The following is a 10,255-nucleotide window of genomic DNA, read 5'->3' as shown; positions in this document are numbered from 1 at the left end:
AAAATCCATTTCGAGTGCAGGGAGGACAGATTCCAACAACATCAGCAGTCCTTTTTAGCCTCCTATCAGAGTTTTGCTCAGATCCCTCAATTTTAGCCAGAAAATACCTGAAATCACAGAAAACAACCAGAAATGTGAATTTAGCATAAAAAACTAATGAAACATCCCTAAAAGTAACTAGAACCTATTAAAAAACTACCGAAAAAACAATGCCAAAAAAGCGTATAAATTATCCCTCATCACAACACCAAACTTAAATTGTGCTTGTCCCCAAGCAACTGAAAATCAATTAGGATAAAAGAAGAGAATATACTATAAATTCTAAAATATCAATGAATATTAATTCTAATTAGATGAGCGGGACTTGTAGCTTTTTGCTTCTGAACAGTTTTGGCATCTCACTTTTTCCTTTGAAGTTCAGAATGATTGGCTTCTCTAGGAACTTTAGAATTTCGGATAGTGTTATGATTTCTCCTAGTTAAGTATGTTGATTCTTGAACACAGCTACTTTTATGAGTCTTGGCCGTGGCCTTAAGCATTTGTCTTCCAGTATTACCACCGGATACATAATGCCACAGACATAACTGTGTGAACTTTTTCAGATTGTGACTCAGCTTTGCTAGAGTCCCCAGTTAGAGGTGTCCAGAGCTCTTAGCACACTCTTTTGCTTTGGATCACGACTTTAACCACTCAGCCTCAAGCTTTTCACTTGGACCTGCATGCCACAAGCACATGGTAGGGACAGCTTGATTTAGCCGCTTAGGCCTGGATTTTATTTCCTTGGGCCCTCCTATCCATTGATGCTCAAAGCCTTGGATCCTTTTTACCCTTGCCTTTTGGTTTTAAGGGCTATTGGCTTTTTCTGCTTGCTTTTTCTTTCTTTCTTTCTATATTTTTTTTTTGCCATTTTTTTCTTTTTTTTCGCAAGCTTTTTACTTTTCACTGCTTTTTCTTGCTTCAAGAATCAATTTCATTGATTTTCATATCATCAATAACATTTCTCTTTGTTCATCATTCTTTCAAGAGCCAACAATTTAACATTCATAAACGACAAGTGTAACATCCCTTCCAGCAAAATACCTTGCTTAAGTCAGGGTATTTCTACTCGAAAGAACATTACGTAACCTTCTCTAGTATTAACTACTTAATTATCGAGCCTTTGTATCGAGTTCGCGTCTTAGTTTAAGAAAATTCCAAAAAATTTGTTTTTTTTATTCATCAAAGTCTAATTCAAACATTTACAAATAATAATAGTCACATAAATATTATTGATAATAATTCTGTACAAAAGAAACCAAATAAAACTCAATACAATATATCAAACCTACCCCTCTATATGAAATAAAATCTCGGGACAATCAGCGAGGGGACTCTACCAGACCAATTAAAACCATAAAGAAAACCTACTAATCGTCGCAGCTTCAAATTGCGTCTTCAAACCTGTGTCACTGAAAGGGTGGAAAATTTGGGGGTGAGAACCAAACCACATGTTCTCAGTAGAGGTCGAAAATGCCGTGAAAGTAAAGAATAAAGCGCAAATAGTTATTTCATTCAGAGACATCTAAAAGAAAATTAACCTTCTTTAAAAGTATTAGTTAATTATTCAAAATGCCAGACCCATATTTTCTTATAAAACTCTTAAAAGTTTCCTAGACTGTTAAATGACCAACCTGTTCCAAGCATAGGTTCATTAAGTCTATGCTGAACCAGTTTGATACTTTATACAAACTAGACCTCAAACATACCAGTCACGGCCTCAGGCCCAAACAGCTTAATCAACATCCAATCACTACAATCCAAAAATCAGTTACAAACACAGGTAATGAGGTTCAAACACAATCAAGAGCATCTATATCAGTATAGCAATTAGCGGTACACAGGATTATTCATTTAGGCAAGCCAATTACAATATACACACCCAAACAATGTCACATAGGCATATGATGAATGTCTAGTCCTAGTCAGGCCATGAGCTCATGTGTCGGTTAGCACCTGCACTCCCGACATTTATCCGGTCACGTGTTCACGATTTCCCGGATACGATTTTCCGTTCAAATAAATGCGCATAATTATTAGCAGCTCTATTGAGACAGCCTCTGCTTTCTACTCGCAGGAAAATACTCTTGAGAACGGAAAATTACTCTTGGGTTGCCTCAGGGCAACAATATCTCTTGGGGTGCATTGAGCAACAAATAAATAAATAATATCTCTTGGGTTGCATTGAGCAACAAATATATATAAATATCTCTTGGGTTGCATTAAGCAACAAATATATAAATAATATCTCTTGGGTTGCCTCAAGCAACAAACAGACATCTCTTGGGTTGCTTCAAGCAACAAACAGACATCTCTTGGGTTGCTTCAAGCAACAGATAATCATACAATAAGTACATTACTCTTCCTTTTTCTTTCATAATTGCAAATACGCAAGCGAGACAAGACCACGCCCTTGCCAACAATCTCATATACCAAATAATCTTTTCTTAAAAGAATCATGGAAGTATTATCATTAAAATAAACCTTAAATATTGATTTTGATTAAGTCCTTATACTTTTATAAAAATTCGGACATAATCTCCTTTAAAAACAGGACTTAGCCACCCTTACAGGTCCCACCAAACAATCCACCAAACTCTTTTCAACCTTTCCAATATCAATTCAATTCAGAAACAAGCAAATTCCAATATTGAAACAGCCATATAACACTAAGGTTCATCTTTAATTTTATGAACTCATAACTCTCTCTCAAGCATTCCCAACACCCTATCTTCTTTCTGTTTTTAATATAGCAAATGAACTCGGATTGCGCAAACTTTATGTAGGCGTTCATCTTGAAATAAGCTTTCTAACAAACAAAGATCATAATTTCTGGTTTCTCTAGCCTTAGGTATAAAGGAAAAACCGAGATGCTCCGCAGTGCGTAAAACCAGAAAAAACAGCAGCAGCATATGACATTCAAAATTCAATATAAAATCCAAGTTAAATCCAATGACTTTGAAAATTAATACAGTTCAACTTCACTCATCCAAGTTTCTTTTCCAATTGGTTTCAGGTCAATATCATTTTTAATGAAGAAGTTGTATAACCTAGAAGCTGACTAATGTTCTGCAGAATTCTGCTTTAAAAGTTAATGAACTTATCTTCTTCCAAGTCCCATAACTTGTTCATTAAAACATGGATAGCCCTGAAATTTAAGTTACATATGCTAAACATACTTAATTTTCACCTCCAATTGGTTGCATCTCAATATCTATCCAGGATCAAAAGTTATAAATTCTCAAAGTTACTGATTTAAGAAAACAGAATCTGGTTTTTTCTGCATAATGCGTCATCTTTCAAAAATTCATATCTTTAAAACTACAAGTCCAATTGTTCTGAAATTTTACGGCATTAAAATAGTAGGAATAAAATTTCATTTAAAATTGGTTTCGCTTCAAAATTCAATTCAGAACATTCATAGCAGAGCTAACAAGTTACCACTGTTCCAAAAATTCTGCAGTAAAAATCAGATCCCACAACCATTATTCAAAAATTCACCATAAATCTTATATTTAATGAAAAGGTCTCAAACTCTCCAATTCAGTCCAAGTTATTCCCAAGTTTAACCAGGACTTGGTTCAACGCAATTCCGATCATCACAGACTTAGTTACAGTCTTTCAAAGTTACTGTTTTCACTTAAAGGTAATGAGAAATTCAGTTTTTAAGGCTTAACTTTGAAAAATCATAACTAAATCTTCAGTTAATACGAAACCTTCAAATTTAAATCCTAACAACTACACTTGTTAAAGTTTACTCAGATTTTAATCTCATACCATTTCGATCACTAGCAAATTACTAGGCCGTCATCAAAGTAACCATTCTATTTTAAAAACCAGATTCTTAATATAGTTCAGTCTTTTAGGCCCTAATTCTTCAACAATTCTCAATCCAGTATCAAATATATCGAATGGCTATCTTAGTCTCAACCATTTATACATAATCAATCAAAACCACAATCCTCTACTAATCTCAAGTCACTTTCACAGCCATAGCAATATACCAAAAACCATTTCAACAACCAACAATCAATAATTCAATCATCTACCATACCTAATTACAACCAATTCTACCACAGCACCAAGCACAATTGCAATCACAATCCAACATTCATATAATCAATTAATTACTCACAGCTATTAATACTATTTGCAGTTATTCAGTAAACCTTGTTGGCATTCCTAAATTAAAATCATTTTAAACCCCCTACCTCAATTAGTCGAAACCATCGAATTTAAACGCGACGATCCCTTTCTTTTTCCCAGTTTACAAACAGCCAATGCGGCCGGAACAGCAGCAGCTCACTTCTTGGGGCAGCAACAACAATGACAATCGCCATCCCAATCATCTCTATAGCGGTGACATCAGTGGTTCCGGATAAGGACGATAATACTGAACAGAGACATTAACATATACTATTGTAATCAAAACAAAATATGGTAGAGAAATAGATTCGGGAAACAGAGCATGAGCAAGAGTGTTACAGTTCAGGAATGGAATTGGGAACAAAGGGGAAACTACTGTCGGGCAATAGCAGTGGCGCTTCCCTTCAGGCTGATGGTGGTAGAAGCTGATTTCAGTGCTGGTGATGCTGGATAGAACGACGAAGGGAACGGAGGGCATGAATGGCGGCACTGAAACGACGACGGCGGAAACCCTCGCAGTGGTGGCCGTGGACTGGTGGCGACAGCAGCGTGGAACACAGCTCCTCTCTCTGTCGCGCCTTGCTTTCTCTCTCACTCCACTACGAACCTCTGTTTTCCCTCAGCCCGACGGCGACGGCGACAGGAGGCACAGCGACGCTTTCCTCCTCCTGCTCTTGGCTCGGGCTCGTCTCCCTCCTCTGGCTCCTTCTGCGACGGCATGGCTTCAACGGCGACGCTCTCCGCGGCTCCATGAATGGCTGACAGGAGGCACTGCAGCGCGGGCAAGGCTGGGCGACGCTGGGGATAGTGGCGACAGCGTAGCAGGGCCGATGAAGAGGCGGCGACGGTGCCAAGCCCCCGGCGACGCTCTTCTTCTTCGATTCTGATCTCTCTCTTGTCCCTCTCTATCTCTACGTTTCTTTCTCTGTTTGTGTGTGTATTGTGTTTAGGAAGGAAGGGGGGGGGGCTGCGTGCTTCAGGGCTGGGGAAAAGGGGAAAAATTAGGGTTAGGGTTTCTGAGATTGGGAATTAGGGTTAGAAATTAGGGATTTTATAAATAATATGGATAGATATGAATAGATATTTGATAAAATTGGAGGGTAAAGTAATTTTGAAATCAAATACTCCGTTAAAAATATCTAAGAACATTATTTATCAACATATTGCTAAGTTAAATAATTATTTCTAATTTACATTATAAAATGAACAAGTTAATTATATTTGTAAAGTACAATTTAAATTCAAATATCAATTTCTAGACTAAATCATACAAATCTCTATTATTTTTCTATCTCCAAAACTTTAATTTCAATTTATAAAATAATTAATTATAATAAAAATTGTACATAAATATTAATTGACTTAAGCTTAAAATATTTATAAAAATTAATCTAATAATTTCTAGTAAGTTAATCCCTAAGAGTTCAAATTAATAACATAATTTATTCAAAATAGAATTTATTTAAATTAAATTATACAATTCTTTTTATTTTTCAATTATCAAAATTATAATTCAATTATACCAAATATCTAACAAAGATTATATAAAAATTCTAATTAATTTAAACTCCAATTATGATGAAACTCCATTTAATTACCTTTAGCAAAATAATTTTCTTAAAATAAAATTATCAACAAATAAAATAAATCACAAACAACTAATTATTTGATTTTCAAAAACTAGGGTTGTTACAACAAGATCATAAATATGCACTGTTTAAGCATTCATTCAGAAAACAAAAAGTATTGTCACCACATCAATATAATTGAACTAAATTCAAGGATAAATTCGAAATTCATGTACTTCTTGTTCTTTTGAGTTAAAAACATTTTCATTTAAGAGAGGTGAAGGATTAATGGAATTATTCAACTTTAAGACATAGTTACTAAACACTAATGATCATGAAGTAGAGACACAAAACATAAATGAACACAACATAAAAAACCGAAAAGCAGAAAGAAATAAGAACAAGGAATGAATCCACCTTAGTGGCGTCTTCTTCTTGAAGGACCAACAATGTCCTTAAGCTCTTCTATGTCCCTTCCTTGCCTTTGTTGCTCCTCCCTCATTGCTCTTTGATCTTCTCTTATTTCATGGAGAATGATGGAGTGCTCATGATGTTCCACCCTTAATTGTTCCACATTGTAGCTCAAATCTTCTAAGGAAGTGTTGAGTTGTTCCCAATAGTTGTTAGGAGGAAAGTGCATCCCTTGAGGCATCTCAGGGATTTCTTGATGATGAGCTTCCTCATGCATCTCTTGAGATCCGTGGAGGGTCTCTCTTGCTTGCTCCATCCTCTTCTTGGTGATGGGCTTATCCTCTTCAATAGGGATGTCTTCTTCTATGATAACTCCAGCTAAGTAACATAGATGGCAAATAAGGTGAGGAAAAGCTAGCCTTGCCATGGTGGAGGGCTTTTCGGCTATTTTGTAGATTTCATTGGAGATGACTTCATGAACTTCTACTTCCTCTCCAATCATGATGCTATGAATTATGATGGTCCGATCCACAGTAACTTCAGATCGGTTACTAGTGGGAATGATGGAGCGTTGAATGAACTCCAACCATCCTCTAGCCACAGGCTTGAGGTCCAGTCTTCTTAGTTGAACTGGCTTGCCTTTGGAGTCTCTTTTCCATTGAGCTCCTTCCACACATATGTCCATATGGACTTGGTCCAACCTTTGATTAAAGTTGACCCTTCTAGTGTAGGGGCGTTCATCTCCTTGCATCATGGGCAAGTGGAATGCCAACCTCACATTTTCCGGACTAAAATCTAAGTATTTCCCTGAACCATTGTGAGATAATTCTTTGGACTCGGGTTTATATTTGATCTTAGTGATCCATGCATTGGCATAGAATTCTTGAACCATTAAGATTCCGACTTGTTGCATGGGGTTGGTTAGGACTTCCCAACCTCTTCTTCGGATCTCATGTCGGATCTCTGGATACTCATTTTTCTTGAGCTTGAAAGGGACCTCGGGGATCACCTTCTTCTTTGCCACAACATCATAGAAGTGGTCTTGATGGCTTTTGGAGATGAATCTTTCCATCTCCCATGACTCGGAGGTAGAAGCTTTTGTCTTCCCTTTTCCTTTTCTAGAGGATTCTCCAACCTTAGGTGCCATTGATGGTAATGGAAAAACAAAAAGCTTATGCTTTTACCATACCAAACTTAAAATATTGCTCGCCCTCGAGCAAGAGAAGAAAGAAGAGAAGAAGAAGAAGAAGAAAATATGGAAGAGAGTGAGGGGAGATGGATTCGGCCAAGGTGTAGAAGAGGGGGTTTGTGTTGTGTGAAAATGAAGTAGAATGGAAGGGTATATATAGGGAGGGGAGAGGGTGTAGTTTCGGTCATTTAGGGTGGGTTTAGGTAGGAAAGTGTTTTTGAATTTCGAAGGTAGGTGGGGTTTATGGGGAAGAGTGGATGGATGTGAGTGGTGAAGGGGGTAATTGGGAAGAGAGATTGAAGTTATTGGGAAATGTGATATGGGAAGAGTGTTACAGGATTAGGAGGTAAGGTGGGAATATGTTAGGTGGGGATCCTGTGGGGTCCACAGATCCTGAGATGATCCTGTGGGGTCCACAGATCTTGAGGTGTCAAGGATTTACATCCCTGCACCAATTAGGCATGTAGAATGCCTTTGCACACCATTCTGGCGTTTAAACGCCGAGATGATGCACACTCTGGGCGTTCAACGCCCATGTGTAGCATGTTTCTGGCGTTGAACGCCAGTTCCATGCTTGTTACTAGCGTTCAGCGCCAACTTTCCTCAAGGCACATTCATGGCGTTCAAACGCCCGAATGTTGCTTGTTTCTGGCGTTCAGCGCCAGATTCATGCTCTGTTCTGGCGTTGAACGCCAGTATGTCCTCCCTCTAGGGTGTGATTTTTCTTCTACTGTTTTTTATTCTGTTTTTAATTTTTATAATTTTTTCGTGACTCCACATGATCATGTACCTAATAAAACACAAAATAAAAAAATTAGATAAATAAAAATTGGGTTGCCTCCCAACAAGCGCTTTTTTAATGTCATTAGCTTGACAGTGGGCTCTCATGGAGCCACAAGGTGATCAGGTCAATGTTGTAAAACTCCCAACACCAAACTTAGAGTTTGGATATGGGGTCTTAACACCAAACTTAGTGTTTGGTTGTGGCCTCCCAACACCAAACTTAGAGTTTGACTGTGGGGGCTCTGTTTGACTCTGTACTGAGAGAAGCTCTTCATGCTTACTCTCCTTGGTCACAGAGGGATGGCCATGTGCCTTAAACACAAGGTAGTCCCCATTCAATTGAAGAACTAATTCACCTTTGTTGACATCTATCACAGCTCCTGCTGTGGCTAGAAAAGGTCTTCCAAGGATGATGCACTCATCCTCTTCCTTCCTAGTGTCTAAGATTATGAAACCAGCAGGGATGTAAAGGCCTTCAACCTTTACTAACACGTCCTCTACTACTCCATATGCTTGTCTTAATGACTTGTCTGCCAATTGTAATGAGAACAAGGCAGGTTGTACCTCAATGATCCCCAGCTTCTCCATTACAGAGAGTGGCATAAGATTTATCCCTGACCCCAGATCACATAGAGCATTTTCAAAGGTCATGGTGCCTATGGTACAAGGTATTAAGAACTTGCCAGGATCTTGTCTCTTTTGAGGTAAAATTTGTTGAATCCAGGTATCTAGTTCACTAATGAGCAAGGGAGGTTCACTTTCCCAAGTCTCATTACCAAATAACTTGGCATTCAGCTTCATGATAGCTCCTAAATATTGAGCAACTTGCTCTCCAGTCACATCTTCATCCTCTTCAGAGGAAAAATAGTCTTTAGAGCTCATGAATGGCAGAAGGAGATTTAATGGAATCTCTATGGTCTCTATATGAGCCTTAGATTCCTTTGGATCTTTAATAGGAAACTCCTTCTTGCTTGAGAGACGTCCCAGGAGGTCCTCCTTACTAGGATTTTCGTCCTTCTCCTCCCTTGGGCATTCGGCCATATTGATTACATCAATGGCCTTGCACTCTCCTTTTGGATTCTCTTCTGTATTGCTTGGGAGAATACTGGGAGGAGTTTCGATGACTTTCTTACTCAGCTGGCCCACTTGTGCCTCCAGATTTCTGATGGAGGATCTTGTTTCACTCATGAAACTGAAAGTGGCTTTTCACAGATCAGAGACTAGATTGGTTAAATTAGAAGTGCTTTGTTCAGAATTCTCTATCTGTTGCTGAGAAGATGATGGAAAAGGCTTGCTATTGCTCAGCCTATTGCGTCCACCATTGTTAAAGCCTTGTTGAGGCTTTTGTTGATCCTTCCATGAGAAATTTGGGTGATTTCTCCATGATGAGTTATAGGTGTTTCCATAAGGTTCACCCATGTAATTTACCTCTGCTATTGCAGGGTTTTCAGGATCATAAGCTTCTTCAGAAGCTGCCTCTTTAGTACTGTTGGATGCATTTTGCCATCCATTCAGACTTTGAGAAATCATGTTAACTTGCTGAGTCAACACTTTGTTCTGAGCCAATATGGCATTCAGAGCATCAATTTCAAGAACTCCCTTCCCCTGAGACGTCCCATTATTCACGGAATTCCTCTCAGAAGTGTACATGAATTGGTTATTTGCAACCATGTCAATGAGTTCTTGAGCTTCTGCAGGTGTTTTCTTTAGGTGAATGGATCCACCTGCAGATGGTCCAATGACATTTTCGAGAACTCAGATAGACCATAATAGAATATATCTAATATGGTCCATTCTGAAAACATGTCAGATGGACACCTTTTGGTCAACTGCTTGTATCTTTCCCAAGCTTCATAGAGGGATTCACCATCTTTTTGTTTGAAGGTCTGAACATCCACTCTAAGCTTGCTCAGCTTTTGAGGAGGAAAGAATTTATCCAAGAAGGCTGTGACCAGCTTATCCTAGGAGTCCAGGCTATCCTTAGGTTTTGAATCCAACCATATTCTAGCTTGTCTCTTATAGCAAAAGGGAAAAGCATGAGCCTGTAGACTTCAGGATCTACTCCATTCGTCTTTACAGTCTCACAAATCTGCAAGAACTCATTTAAAAACTGGTAAGGATC

General features: G+C 38.3%; 1 non-coding gene across 1 annotated transcript; it reads left to right on the top strand.

Annotated features, from left to right (window-relative positions):
* Nucleotides 1-9,936: 9,936 nt before the first annotated feature.
* On the top strand, nt 9,937-10,040 carry LOC130952506 (small nucleolar RNA R71). Its single transcript, XR_009074686.1, has one exon. It is a non-coding gene; the product is annotated as a small nucleolar RNA R71 (small nucleolar RNA).
* The last annotated feature ends 215 nt before the right edge of the window (nt 10,041-10,255 follow it).

This window comes from Arachis stenosperma, chromosome 9 (genome assembly GCF_014773155.1).
Source record: "Arachis stenosperma cultivar V10309 chromosome 9, arast.V10309.gnm1.PFL2, whole genome shotgun sequence".
In the NCBI taxonomy this organism is placed as follows: Eukaryota; Viridiplantae; Streptophyta; class Magnoliopsida; order Fabales; family Fabaceae; genus Arachis; species Arachis stenosperma.
Note: the sequence above shows the minus strand (reverse complement) of the source record. Positions and strands in the feature narration are given on the sequence as shown.